Below are 16,035 nucleotides of genomic sequence, written 5' to 3'. Positions count from 1 at the left end.
AGGGGAAATTTTTCAGGGAACGGTTTCTAGCACTTACTGTGAAAACCTTCTTGTATTAAAGAGCCCTTCAGAATTTACAAGGTGGAACCATCTGAGCATTTTTCAGCTAGTGTTCTAGACAAATTGGGCTAAACACAAATATTATTAACTGTTTTGTACATAAGGAAACTGGGGTCGCAAAGAGATTTTCATAATCAGCAACTAGTAGAATGTGAATAAAACTGCTGTTTGGTTTTCAGTATACTTTATCAAGTCCATTGCAGTCTCTTCACATAATAATCCCTCTCATACAACAGTAAAGTTTTTTAAAAAAAAAAAACTATCACTTAAATTCATAGATGAAATATTTAGGTATTGTATAGAAATTAGAAAAAATCTGTAAAACATTTATATTCTATACTCAAATAAATAATGAAAGAATATACTTATCACTGACTTAGCACAGCAGCTAAAACTTGCAAGAGCAGTCCTAACAGTAACCTCTCTTTCCATGTCTAACAGCACCTTGAAAATACATGTACACTTTAATTTTTGTCTTCTAAAGACACTGTCTTTAGAACACAGACAGCATGTTGAAAAGCAAATACATCATTTTGCCGACAAAGGTCCATATAGTCAAAGCTGTGGTTTTTCCAGTTGTCATGTATGGATGTGAGAGTTGGACCATAAAAAAGGCTGAATGCTGTAGAACTGAAGTTTCCAAATTGTGGTGCTGGAGAAAAACTCTTGAGAGTCCTTTGGACAGCAAGGAGTTCAAGCCAGTCAATTTTAAAGGAAATCAACCCTGAATATACACTGGAAAGACTGATGCTGAAGCTGAAGATCCAGTACTTCGGCCACCTGATGCAAAGAGCTAATTCACTGGAATTATTCATTGAAAGACCCTGATGCTGAGAAAGACGCTGATGGTGAGAAAGACGCTGATGGAAAGAGGAGAAGGGAGCAACAGAGGATGATATGGTTGGATGGCATCTTTGTCTCAATGGACATGAGTCTGAGTAAGCTCTGTGAGATAGTGAAAGACAGGGAAGCCTGGAGTGCTGCAGTCCATTAGGTTACAAACAGTCAGACATGACTGAGAGATTGAATAACAACAAATAATTATGGAGGCTGATTAAGCCCCAAGATCTTCAGTTAGTAAGCTGGAGACCCAGGAAAGTTGATGGCATAGTTCCAGTTTGGGAATGAAGGCTTAAAACCAGGAAAGTCAGTGATGTACTGGGTTGACAAAAGTTCATCCATGTTTTTCCATAACATGGTCAACCCATTAGTTCCAATACAAAGACTGGGAAAAAAATATCATAGCTCAAAGCAGTCAGACAGAAGTTATTCCCCCTACTTAAAGAAGGATCAGCCTTTTGGTTGTATTTAGGCCTTCAGCTGACTGGATGGGGCTCACCCACATTAGGGAGAGCAAGCTGCTTTATTCAGTCTACCAATTAAAATGTTAATCTCATCCAGAAACACCCTCATAGAAACAATCAGAATGATGTTGGACCAAATATCTAGATACCTCATGACCCAGTTAAATTGATACATAAAATTAACAATCACAATGAGGAAGTATGAGTAAACTACACTTTATAGTATATACAGTATACATAATGTGTGTATTTTTATATACACTTTATTATGTTACTTAAGCTCTAATCCATTTATCTGTAACCAAACTCAACCCTTTCAATCTAACCTACACTATATTGCTATATTAGTCTTAAATGCATCATTTTATCACATCAACTTGTATGTAAAGTCCTTACATAGTTCTCTGCTGTGCAGTGTAATAATGTCTATGTTATCTGTGTAACCTATTGCTAAACCTTGATATATACTCGTAACAAAGTAAAATACTTGCTGTTCTTAATTCATACATTGCTCATCCTATTCCTTTTTACTCTAATGTGACAATTCTTCCTCCCTATTTACACTAAAAATCCCTCCTATTCTTAGGACTCAATTCAAATGCTATTTCATCCATGAAGTTTTCCTTACTCAAAATAATCTCTTTATTTTACATAAAACAATCTCTGTATTTTGCACATTTAGCACTCTCTCCTTGGATTGACCTTCTAATTTTGGCTGTTCCATAGTTTAATCTCTGATCATCTTTTCTCCTTTATCTGTTCTGACTTATTTGGTGAGCCATCCAACCTCATGGCTTTGTGTATGTAAGTCACTTCAGTCATGTTCGACTCTTTGCAACACACTAGGGACTGTAGCCTGCCCATGGGCTCCTCTGTCCATGGGATTCTCTAGGCAAGAATACAGGAGTGGGTTGCCATGCTCTTCTCCAGGGAATCTTCCAACCCAAGGATTGAACCTGCATCTCTTATTTCTCTTGCATTGGGAGGAGGATTCTTTACCACTAGCACCACAAGGAAAACCCAAATACCACTTATTTTCCATGGAATCATACATCAACTTATCCTCTCCAGTCTTATTTTCAATATAAGTGACCCATGTAACCAACTGCCTATTTGATATTTCCACCAGAAAGTTTAATAGACTTTTCAAACAAACATGTCCAAAACTGAACTTCTGATCTTCCAACCAAAATGTCTCTTTCCTCTCAGGTGAGAACACCATCCTTGCAGCTGCTCAGAGCAAAATATTGAAATGTCTCTTTCTTTCACACACCCTTCCAATTCATCAGAAAATCCTTTTGGCTCTATCATCAGACTTTACCCAGAATCAAACTGCTTAACAATTCTATTGCTATTACCTGGTCTCATCCACAATTATTTCCCTGTGTGGATTTTTGTAACATCCTCCTAACTGATCACTAAAATTTTTCCTTATTATTTGTGGTTACAGTACACAGTAGTATGAAAAGACCTATGGAATTGTTACTTCCATTACCTCTCTTACCTTATTGTTCAGTCCTCTTTCCCTTGTAGTTCTACTGAATGTGCGCTCATCTCATGATTCCCCGTGTATACCATGCACACTCCACTATGGGACATTTTCAGGGATGGCTTTATCTATCTGAAGTTTTCTTCATGATATTCTCATGACTAAGTCTCTCACCTTATCAAGTACTTATATATTTGATCACAAACATATCTCAAGTGCCTAGATCAGTGTTGAATGAATGATTCTTTCCCTGTTTAAGCTACTTTACATATTATAAACTGTAGTGCAGTAATTTGTGTTCAGTAGTCCCCCTTACCTAAGGGGATATATATTATGAGACCCTAAGCAGATGCCTGAAACTATGGATAATACCTAATTTTATCTACACCTTTTTTTTTCTAGTCATTAACTCTGGTTGTCATAAAGATACCAGGTCCTAGCTTTCTACTCACCCTTCTTTCTGTGATGACCTGAAGTGATAAAATGCCTGTGTGATGAGATGAAATGAGCTAAGTCGCTTGGGCAAAGTGATGTAGTCTTAGGCTACCACTGACCTTCTGATGATAGGTTAGAAGGAGAACCAGCTACTTCAGGTGATCCTGGATCACCGAGGACATCATGACAATGTTAATGATTAGATACTGGGAGCAGGTAATGTCAATGGTAGGGGATCCTGGGGCAAACAGAGTGGGAAGGTGTGAAATTTCATGATAGTACTCAGAAGAGCATGTAATTTAAAATTTACAAATTATTCATTTCTGGAATTTTTCATTTAATATTTTTGGACTACAGTTGACCATGGTTAACTGAAACCACAGACAATGAAACCATAGATAAGCGGGAACTACCATATATCTTGTTTCTATTATCAGTTGTGGTCTCCATTAGAAAAAGATTAGTATCTAATTCATATTTTTAACTACATTTCAGGGCTTCCCAGGTGGCGCTAGTGGTAAAGAACCTGCCTGCTAATGCTAGAGATGTGAGTTCAATCCCTGGGAAGATCTTGGAGGAGGGCATGGCAACCCACTCCAGTATTCTTGCCTGGAGAATCCTATGGACAAAGGAGCCTGGTGAGTGATAGTTCATAGGATCGCAAAGAATCAGACATGACTGAAGCAACTTACCACACATGAAACTACATTTAAATCCATAATGCTCAGCAAATTGCTTTGCACATAACAAAAGTAAGTCTTAGTCCTATTTTGGACAAGTACTGGAAAGCTACTGGGAAAGGCAGAGTCACCTGGTTACCTTTATGTGGTGCTAGGTTGTTATCACCTCTAGTTCTCTGCACATCTGTTGCATTTCTGGCAGTTTCTGCTTCTCTGTCTCTCCATCTCTTCTTAATCCTCAGTTCCATTATCCTCATTGCTTCTTTCTATCCACAACAAAAGATGGCTACCCACAGATCCCTAGCTTAATTTTCCCTCAAAGAACATGTGACCCGTTTCAGTTTCAAGGGCTTTAACCTAGCTAATATGGATGATAAAAATATAACCTGCCAAATTTTATTCAAGCCTTTCCTGACCATTTAAATGACTCTTGCTATAGGCCAAAATCTCCCACTTCAGGAAACCTGCCTCATTCAGCAGATATTGCTAGTGGAGCAACCAAACTGACTCAGGTAAGGAATAAAAGGAATCTTGACTAGGTTAAAGAATCCATTCTGAGTAAATTGATTCCTTTTGCCCATTCATCATTCATCCTCTTTAAATAGCTATGCCAATTTACTTTGTCTTAACTGTAAGACTTATAACCTTGCTTGTTTATAGTAGAAAGAAATGAAAAGACAAGTCTAAAAGACAGTCTTGACCCCAATAGGCAAAAAGTATATCTATCCAGGTTTTACTCACATCAACCTTAAACATTTAGGCAAGATATCCTGAGTTATAGTTTTAAAAAAACCACCATGGATTAAATATTCACACTTTTTTTTACTCTAAATGTTCATTTTCCAGTCATTAACTCTGGTTGTCATAAAGATACCAGATCCTAACTTTCTATATAAGCCCTGGGAGAAAATATTATTTAACCAAAAAATACAACTAAATGTTAAATACAGAAATCTCATCTCTTGGATATTTCTTTTCCTTTATTTCTTCTAAATGAAAAATGTCTAATTAGATAGAGCAATAGAGAAAGCTTATGATCAATTTTACTGCTTATCTGGAGTTTAAACTATTTTCGCTGTCTTCTTTTTCTATCCCATCCCCCTCTGATGCAGTTTTAAACCACATAAAAAATTCTTTGACACTCTTTCCATTGGCAGGCAGGATCCAAATTCTCATCTCTTGAATGTGGTCAAGGTTGTGCCCACTGTGACCAGTGTAATACTCTATGTGACTTCCAAAGCTAGGTCATAAAAAAGTCCAAATGTCCATGTAATTTCCATCTTTTTACTAGAACACTTGCTCTTAGAGCCCTAAGCAACTGTTCAACAAATCTATTACAAGACTGCTATGCTAGAGTGGAGTCAAACAGATCCACCAATCAACAGTCCTAGCTGAACTCCATTCATCTGTTATCTCAGTCTAGGTGCCAAGCAATGTAAGTGAAGAATCTTGAAGAGGTATCCTCCAGCCCAACCTCTTTCAGCTTTCAAACCTTTGAATCACACCCTGTCATTAAATCATTCCATGAACATAATAAAATGGTTGTAGCTTTATACTCCTAAGTTTTGTGGTAGTTTATGTATACAGGAACACATCCCAAGTAGCTGTTACCTTCAGCTTCTAAACAACCTTTCCACTAACAAAACATTTGTAGCCAGTTATCTTTTGTAAAGGGCTTCCCTGGTGGCTCAGCAGTAAAGAATCCACCTGCAGTGCAGCAGATGCAGGAGACATGTGTTCAATCCCTGGGTTGGAGTAGGATCCCACTCTAGTATTCTTTTCCGGAAAATTTCATGGACAGAGGAGCCTAGCAGGCTATAGTCAAAGAGTCAGACATGACTGAAAGATTGGGCACACACATGCACACCTTTTGGAAGGATCTGATAAAATTCACAGTAAGGCATGAACAGGTAATAACTCATGATAAGGCAGAGAGCCTTCAACTTCCTCATTATAAAATCAGGGGTATGTGCTTTGTAATCCCCTAGGTCCCTTTGGCCTTTTTAGCACTTGGGAACAGTGCCTTATCTTAGAACAATTACGTTCCAATTGTGGTACTTCTGGGGATATAATCTGGTGGCTCAGACGAAAAGCGTCTGCCTGAAATGCAGGAGACCCGGGTTCAATTCCTGGGTTGGGAAGATCCCCTGGAGAAGGAAATGGCAGTCCACTCCAGCACTCTTGCCTGGAAAATCCCATGGACGGAGGAGCCTGATAGGCTATGGTCCATGGGGTCGCAAAGAGTTGGACACGACTGAGCGACTTCACTTCTAAATATCTAGTTTAGACTCTCTCAAATATATCATTAGGTTGTCCTTTTCAGCAGTTTTTTCCAAGATTGAGTCAATTCAACATTTCTTAATAGACAGGTGGACATTTACATCTATTCCTTAACTGTTCTTAAGGAAGGGATATGATTTCTTTGAATGAAAGATCCAGATACTTTCCATGTTCAAAATAATAAATAGAAGCAGCTCTCTCAGGATCATACTAACACTATTAAGTGGGTAGAATATTAAGTAGAGAAATATTTCTGATTATTTGTTCTGGAAGGCCAAAACAAAGTCTGGAAAGTATACTAAAAATCAAATTCTCTCAAGTTGTAGCTGGCCCAAACACATTCTTTTATTCATCCCTAGAAATTGCAATATATTGCTGAAATTTTTCCCCCTTAAGTAATTCTTATCCTAGTTTTTTTTTTTTTCATTTAATCAACTATTGGTTAAGATAGCCAAATAACTTCTAGATTTTTAACTCTCTCTCCTTGTAGTAGACCACCAGTCTTTAGAAACCAGCAAATTCAGGTCATTTGGGTCTAAATGGAAATATTGTTGCAGTTAGAACCAAGTTATGCTAGCCATGAAAGCTTAAGTCTGTGCCTTTCTGAAAATCCTGAGGTAACCCTTACATCGCGGATCACATGTGTTGTTTCTTTGGAAGTGAAGAATGACGTTAGAATAACTATGAAATTATTTTTGACTGAGAACATATTGAAACTTATCGTTATCCAAGTCTGGTGCTTTGACTAAAATGTAAAACACTTACTGAAGCATTGAAGCTCTCATTAAGAAGTCTTAGCTTAGTCAAAGCACAATTGTTGACCTTCTGTGCTTAAGGCATGTGCTGTTCCATGCAGATAGAGGCTTTTTCTACCACACTCCTCTTGATGGTGCATAATGGGAGTTACATGTGCATATCAGGAAGAGAATAGAACCTTAATTTGGAATATTAAATAGCATAGGCACATGAAAAGCCTTCATTAAAATATTAAAAGTGTGCTAAACCCATAAGAACTAAGAGATATGTTCCTATGGGAAGAAAATTCCAACCTCAAGCTCTTTCCTTATCTCAGTTTCTGACATTTGTTAATAAGAAAAGAACATTAACTTAGAAAGTCACTTTTATCCAGTGACAGCTAAAGTGCTACTAGACTACCAAATGATTAGCTCATACTTTTTCCATTGCAGAACACAACAGAAGAGGACAATGAACAATCATTGTATCCCTGAAACTTACCAAGCCAGGCAGATTTAAGACTGATTTTGTCATCTTGAGCTAAATGGGAAAAAATTTTCTTACAACAACTATTTTCAATGAGATATTGATAACTTCATCAAGGTTTCTATATTATAGTTATGCCAAGGGACAGCTGAATGCTCTTACGTTCCAACAACATCTAAGGACATCTACCACGTGAAAACACCTGAAACAGAGGCTCCAATTTTGACTTTTTAAAATAAAAAACAGCAAACTAACTAGAGACTAATTTTTGCACATAAGAATCATTAAATAAATTTAGTAATTTCTATATTTAAAGAAAAAGCATTTCAGAATAATTTTAAAATCTAACTTTTTAAAAAGCATTGTTTTTAATTTTTTAATACATGGGCAGTTCAGTTCAGTTGCTCAGTCGTGTCTGACTCTTTGCGACCCCATGAATCGCAGCATGCCAGGCCTCCCTGTCCATCACCAACTCCTGGAGTTCACTCAGACTCACGTCCATCGAGTCAGTGATGCCATCCAGCCATCTCATCCTCAGTCGTCCCCTTCTCCTCCTGCCCCCAATCCCTCCCAGCATCACAGTCTTTTCCAATGAGTCAGCTCTTTGCATGAGGTGGCCAAAGTACTGGAGCTTCAGCTTTAGCATCATTCCTTCCAAAGAAATCCCAGGGCTGATCTCCTTCAGAATGGACTGGTTGGATCTCCTTGCAGTCCAAGGGACTCTCAAGAGTCTTCTCCAACACCACAGTTCAAAAGCATCAATTCTTCGGCACTCAGCCTTCTTCACAGTCCAACTCTCACATCCACACATGACTACTGGAAAAACCATAGCCTTGACTAGATGGACCTTAGCCGGCAAAGTAATGTCTCTGCTTTTGAATATGCTATCTAGGTTGGTCATCACTTTTCTTCCAAGGAGTAAGTGTCTTTTAATTTCATGGCTGCAATCACCATCTGCAGTGATTTTGGAGTCCCCCAAAATAAAGTCTGACACTGTTTCCACTGTTTCTCCATCTATTTCCCATGAAGTGATGGGACCGGATGCCATGATCTTCGTTTTCTGAATGTTGAGCCTTAAGCCAGCTTTTTCACTCTCCTCTTTCACTTTCATCAAGAGGTTTTTTAGCTCCTCTTCACTTTCTGCCATAAGGGTGGTGTCATCTGCATATCTGAGGTTATTGATATTTCTCCCAGCAATCTTGATTCCAGCTTGTGTTTCTTCCAGTCCAGTGTTTCTCATGATGTACTCTGCATGTAAGTTAAATAAGCAGGGTGACAATATACAGCCTTGACGTACTCTTTTTCCTTTTTGGAACCTGTCTGTTGCTACATGTCCAGTTCTAACTGTTGCTTCCTGACCTGCATACAGATTTCTCAAAAGGCAGATTAGGTGGTCTGGTATTCCCATCTCTTTCAGAATTTTCCACAGTTTATTGTGATCCACACAGTCAAAGGCTTTGCTTCCCTCCCTTAAAATATAGTTGTCATAAAGAAATTACTATCATATGCTAAATTACTATCATATGCATACCCATTAGGGTGCCAAAAAATAGCTGTAATACTTATACATATCTAATCTTCAGATATTATTATTTTTAATGATTTTTAAAGTCAAATTGCATCTTGGGATCAACCATAATGCTTGAAAAGTGCCTGAAGCATAGTAAGAATTCAAGGACTATTTGTTTAATATACAATATATTAATTTGTTGAATGCTTCACTCTTGCTGGGAATACTTTAATAACACTGCAAGAATAAACATGGGGTAAAATAGTAAGAATTGTTCTGGTAAAATTAGGCTAAGAAGGAGTTTGTGGATCTAGAAATGAAAAGAAAGAGTACACAAATTGATTTTTTTAAGAAAAGCAATAACAGATGATAATTCATGTATTAGCTTGCTAAGGCTGCTAATGACTTAAACAACAAGAATTATTTCCTCACAGTTTTGGAGGCTAGAAGTTCAAGATCAAGGTATTGGTAGGGCTGGTTTCCCTCTGAAACCTTTCTTCTTGATTTGCAGATGGCTGCCTTCTTACAGTGTACTCACATGGTCTCTTCTCTATACAGATATAGACACATATTTCTAGTGTTTTTTAATGTGTCCAAATTTTCCTGTCTTATAAGGATGCTACTCAGATCAAATTAGGGCCTACCTACAAGACCTCATATTCATTTAATCACCTCTCTAAGGACCTTATCTGAAAATATAGTTCACATTCTAAGGTTCTGAGGATTGAGGTTTAACATTGGAATTTACTGGTGGGATACAATTCAACTTATAACAATTAGTTTCTTATCTTCAAGAACCTAGAAACTCACAAGTTGAAATAGAGACACTGAAAAAAACTGAGACTCATTTTTTGGAGAACAGACTAGAAAATCTTTAAGGCCCTTGCTTAGCTAAAATAGAATGAATTTACAAAGGTCAAGGAAATCCATAAAATAATCTTTAAATCAGCTGCATAACAGTCAAATTAATGACATGGTTGTATACTACCAAAATGAAGGGTCACTCCAATGGAAACAAATTCTTTCATAACTGACATGAGAGAAGAGAAAAGGCAAGGTATGAACTTGACATTAACCAATAGATACATATGGAATCTCTCTCCTAGAAGATAGGGGTGGGACCCTGGGAGCAAAGGCACAGTTACATGTTAATTACTGGCCTATGGTTTAGCTCAACCCCTACAAATCATTAGGACTTCCTGATTAACCCTATTTCCCAATGCATAGAAACCCATATGTTCCAGTTTGCCCAAGACTGTCTCAATTTATGCTTGTTATTTCTCAGCATCAAATCCAGTAGGCATCTCCTCTGACTCTCAACTTTATCTCACTTTTGATCATTTGATCACTTATATATGACTATAGCTTCTTCCCCCCAACATATGTATATACCTACACCGATAGCAAGTGTTTGAGATTCAAAACTATTCAACCTATTTTTCTCTTAACCAGGGAGAAGAAACTGACAGATCTCAAGTTCCATGTGTCCATCCTTGATAATTTGGTTCTAAAGAGAAAGGAGAAGAGAGAAAAAAGTGAAAATCACTCCGTCATGTCCAATTCTGAGAACCCATGGACTGTAGCCTGCCAGGCTCCTCTGTCCATGGAGTTCTCCAGGCAAGAATACTGAAATGGATACCTATTCCCTTCTTCAGGGGATCTTCACAATCTAGGGATCAAACTCAGGTCTCCCGCATTGCAGGAAGATTCTTTACCACCTGAGCCACAAAATATTTTTCAAATTTGAAGATTTAATTTCAACAGACATCTGTGTTTTATGGAAAGGAGTCTGGGCCATAATATAAGGATTCTAGGCCCTAGATTGTCAACTATTAATTCTAAGAATTTGTGCACATCATTTAAACTATTCCAGTCTTGCTTTCCTCTTTTATATGAGGGAGTAGGGTGAATAGGAAAGTCTATTATTCATTTTGTTTATTTCAGTATTCAAGATATTAGACTTTAAGTTTTGGACAGCAATCCAATATCCACTTTCAGAATCTTTAGTTTTCATGAAAAACTGTAAAGGATTTCTATACATGTCAAACATGTAGCTACTTACTAGTTATTTGAATTTGGCCACATGAACTAAATTCTTTAGGACAATGACTTTATCTGAATAATAATTATGTATTAGTGTAAAAATATAATAATGCTAGCTCCTAAAATTTTGATGGCGTATGATGAGAACAGTAGGTTAAATATTTACTTTGCTACATGGTATTTAATAAGTTATCAATCAATGGAGGGAAGTCTCAGTTCAAAAACTATCTTCTATCTGAAATTCCTAAAATAAGCTAAGTTTGAACTCTACTCAACGCTATTTAAAAAATATTTCAGGAAATATGCCACTCCCTTCTTTCAATCAGTAACTTCTTCTCAGAATTCTCTCCAGATGTGTAAAAGGACTTTGGTTAGCCAGTCTTACAAAGTAACTGCCAAAGCCAACTCTCTAGACGGTATTGAATACATCAATAGTGACAGCATGGAAGTGTTGAAGCTGCCCTTCATTTTCTTATAACCAATGAACCAGAAAAAAAAAAAGAAAGAAAGAAAGAATGTCAACTCTACACTGTGGCCTGATTCTTTCAAATGCAGAGTTTACAACAGAAGAGCCAAGTGCTAAAATAAGAATACTCTTGCCTTGAGGACTATTGGCCAACCATTAAAATTTTTATTCTGTCCTCAGAGATAATCCTTTTGATCTCTCAATTATATTGTTAACAACAAGGAACACACACAAAAAGGTGAGAGATTTAAAACAAATTGTAATGAGTACAGTATCATATTAAATAGTTATTGACTCCAAAGATGGGACACATTCATTTAAATGCTGTACATTCAGATACCATTTATCGCCTCTGTGTAAGAATGGCCAGACTAAGCAAAGCAGAAGAAAAGTGACTTGTTTCAGAATCTGACCTCTCAGAACAGTCGTTTTCCCTATGTTTTCAGCTATCATACTTTATGATAAATACCCCGTGAGCATATTTTAAGATCAGAATATACCAGCTGAGAATAATTAACAATGAACTGCATAGTGGAGTTCTAAAGAGCTGATCATGACCCTGAGTTTTGTCCATATTCATAGTTTTAGACTGAATGAAGTTGTCAAAAGTTGGCCAGCAGAGTAGATCGTGTCTTAACTTGAGTATTCTGAACTTATTAAGGTGGGAGGGGGGTTCATGTTTGGGAACGCATGTAAGAATTAAAGATTTTAAAATTTAAAAGATAAAAAACTAAAAAAAAAAAAAAAAATCACACTAAAATTGGCTTTGACTATCCAATCCAGTTAGAGAAATATCAGAGAGTAAAGGAATGTAAGAGATCCACAGGAATAAGTAAATAAGCAAGACTATGAGAAAGTGGATATCATAAGTAAACAGAAGTCAGAATGTAAAAATAGGAAAGCAAAAAATGGTCACAAGTGAAAGTAGATAAATAAATGGAATAGCAAGGTGACTCAAAAAGGAGGCAGTGGACTCTTATCTCTACTGGGCCAACTAAAAGTTTCTGAGGACATTCTAAGGCCTGTGTTAGGCCTGGATGTTTGGTTACTGAAGCAACTTCTTAGGCTTTCCTTCTTTTCCTGTAAACCTATAATGAACTCACATCAAGTAGAGATCCAAACATATTTGTTTCTTACCACCTGGAAGTACCTTAATAACGTAGTGGGAGAGCATAAAGAAGATCTCTGTGCTTGTGATGGGAAGAATTTAAAAGTCTATATTTCTCTGGAATCTAACCAGTAGTAAGGTTCTAGGCTCATCAGAATCATATTCATCTGTCTTACCTCTTCATATTCCTATTAGTACACTGCTAACTCTGATTTTTCTCTGTCATAAGTCAATATCTCCAAGTAGTACTTAGCCTATTAGAAAAAAATATGACTTCTTAAAATAATATAATCTCTCTGGGGTATTGTGAACATCCTCTTAGTTCATTAATGTAAATCAAAATAAGTATATTAAACCACTAACCATAAAAAAGGAATGTTCAAATCAAAACTCAAATGAAATAAGATGGGCTGTCTCTAATATACTTTCCCCAAACAGTATTTGTTCTTCCATAACTCTCAGACTTCAACTGATTGCCATTTCCTGCTTTGAAAACCTCCCATCATATATGTTGATGAGAGACTCCATATCTTGATGAGAGAGTGGCAAAGTTACGTTGCAGAAGAGCACATAGGATGAGAGACATGTCTGTGGCCATCTTTGGATGACACAACCTTAAGTCTCCAAAATTAGAATGTAAGCACAGATACATTTCTAAATATATTTTCCTTACATTCTGTATTCCCATAGTGTTAACACAATACTAAGCAGACAGTGGATATTTTTATACATTTTATTTTCCAAGCAAGCTTCGAGACAGTGCTAGTACCAATATGCAGTATACAAAAGGCAGGGGTATATTTCTTCTCTAGGGCAAATCTAGACAAGAGGATTCTATCTATAAAACAGATTTAAATTTTCACCTGCAATAAAATTATAGTTTGCCCCATGTTTTCCTTCATGGTAGGGGAAACTTCCATTCTGCGTGCTCCAGATCTTAAAAGTTCCATCTGGTAAATATTCTGTCACTATTGAAAGTGTTAGTTGCTCAATCATGTCTGACTCTCTGTGAACCCATTAACTATAGCCTGCCAGTTTCCCTGTCCATGGAATTCTCCAAGTAAAGAATATTGGACAGGGTAGCCATTTGCTTCTCCAGGGAATCTTTCTAACCCAGGGATCAAACCTGGGTCTCTTGCATTGCTACATGACTTTCTACGTGACTAAATTTGACTCCTGGATGTGGAAAATGTACATGCTTTGCCTAAGGCTGATTTGTCTCCGCCTCCAAAATGCATAAAATTTAGTTTACTTTTTAAAGTTTATGTAATAATTATATCAGGTAAGTTTGTATATGAGGAAAGAAAAATAAGAAACAAACAAAAACAGCTTTCAATACTCTAGATTAAAAGGACTTCCTTCCAGTTGTTGTCAAGGAGACCTCACCTGAAGCTTTCCTCTGTGCTTGACACACACTGGCTCATATTCATTGTTATTGACAGTTTCGTATGTGTCACCATCCAGCAAAAATCCTATCTGTTACTATTAATAAGTTACCATTTGCCATATTGATTAGTTGCTTATCTGAACTTTACAGACAGCAACCTCTCTGCTTGTCTCAGAAACCTTGTATTATTCAGATGGTACTTCTGACTCTGCTTCCTATCTTCATGACTTAAAGTACACAAAGCTGTGACCTTAGATATTTTCACTGAACCTCTATCTTAGCACTTCAACATCATCCTGTAACTTGTTAGAGTATTCACTCTCAGATAACTAAACGTTGCTCTCTCCACATCCTATAGTGCTCTCTGGAAACTGCATACAGGTCCTCTACCTAACTTAAATGCCAGCATCTGTTGGATTATAGAAAAAGTAAGAGAATTCCAGAAAAACATCTACTTCTGCTTCATTGACCACACTAAAGCCTTTGACGATGTAGATCACAACAAACTGTGGAAAATTATTAAAGAGATGGGAATACCAGACCACTTTACCTGCCTCCTGAGAAACCTGTATGCGGGTTCAAGAAGCAACAATTAGAGCTGGACATGGAACAATGGACCGGTTCCAAATTGGGAAAGGAGTATATCAAGGCTGTATATTATCACCCTGCTTATTTAAACCATATGCACAGTACATCATGTGAAATGCCAGACTAAATGAGGCACAAGCTGGAATTAAGATTGTCAGGGGAAATGCCAATAACCTCAGATATGCAGATGACACATCCTTATGGCAGACAGCAAAGAGAAATGAAAAGCCTCTTGATGAAGGTGAAAGAGGAGAGTGAAAAGCTGGCTTAAAACTCAATATTCAAAAAAAGGAAGATCATGGCATCTGGTCCCATCACTTCATGGCAAATAGATGGGGAAACAACAGAAACAATGACAGATTTTATTTTGGGGGTGGCTCCAAAATCACTGCAGATGGTGACTACAGCCATGAAATTAAAAGACACTTGCCCTTTGAGCTTCCCTTGTGGCTCAGCTGGTAAAGAATCCACCTGCAATAGACCTGGGTTTGATGCCTGGGTTGGGAAGATCCCCTGGAGAAGGGAAAGGCTACCTACTCCAGTATTCTGGCCTGGAGAATTCCATGGACTGTTTAGTCCATGGGGTAGCAAAGAGTTGGACATGACTGAGCGACTTTCAGTCACTCACTCACTTGCTCCTTGGAAGAAAAGCTGTGACAAACCTAAACAGTATATTAAAAATCAGAGACATTACTTTGCCAACAAATGTCTGTATAGTCAAAGCTATGGTTTTTCCAGTAGTCATGTACAGATGTGACAGTTAGATCATAAAGAAAGCTGAGCACTAAAGAATCGAAGCTTTCAAACTGTGGTGCTGGAGAAGACTCTTGAGAGTCCCTTGGACAGCAAGGAGATCCAACCAGTCAATCCTAAAGGAAATCAATCCTGAATATTCACTGGAAGGTCTGATGCTGAAACTGAAGCTCCAGTACTTTGGCCACCTCATGAAAAGTGTTGATTCATTGGAAAAGACCTTGATGCTGGCAAAAATAGAAGGCAGGAGGAGAAGGGGACAACAGAGGATGAGATGGTTGGATGGCATCAGCAGCTCAATGGACATGAGTTTGAGCAAACTCTGGGAGATAGTTAAGGACAGGAAAGTCTGGAGTGCTGCAGTCCATGGGGTCATGACTGAGTGACTGAACAACAACCACCTAACCCAAAAATGGCAAAAATGTCCTCAGCTAAATAGAAATGTCTCTCAAAGATATGCACTGAGGAAATTTTATGAGAGCACACTCAAATAACCCATTTTTATCATGACCTAACCCCATTTCCTAATAATAATAACACTAGTTAAATGGTGCTGGTAAACAACTACTGGATCTGGTATGGTACATCAGCTTTATAACACATAAACTTCATATGAGGAGAGAAAAGAGTGGCTTGTTCTCAGTTTAGCCATACATTTTGCTCAAAGAACAATTCGGATGTTACTGAAATTCCTGGAGAATGAGTTAAGGC

Source organism: Ovis aries, chromosome 18 (genome assembly GCF_016772045.2).
Source record: "Ovis aries strain OAR_USU_Benz2616 breed Rambouillet chromosome 18, ARS-UI_Ramb_v3.0, whole genome shotgun sequence".
NCBI lineage: Eukaryota > Metazoa > Chordata > Mammalia > Artiodactyla > Bovidae > Ovis > Ovis aries.
This window is presented reverse-complemented; position numbering follows the sequence as displayed.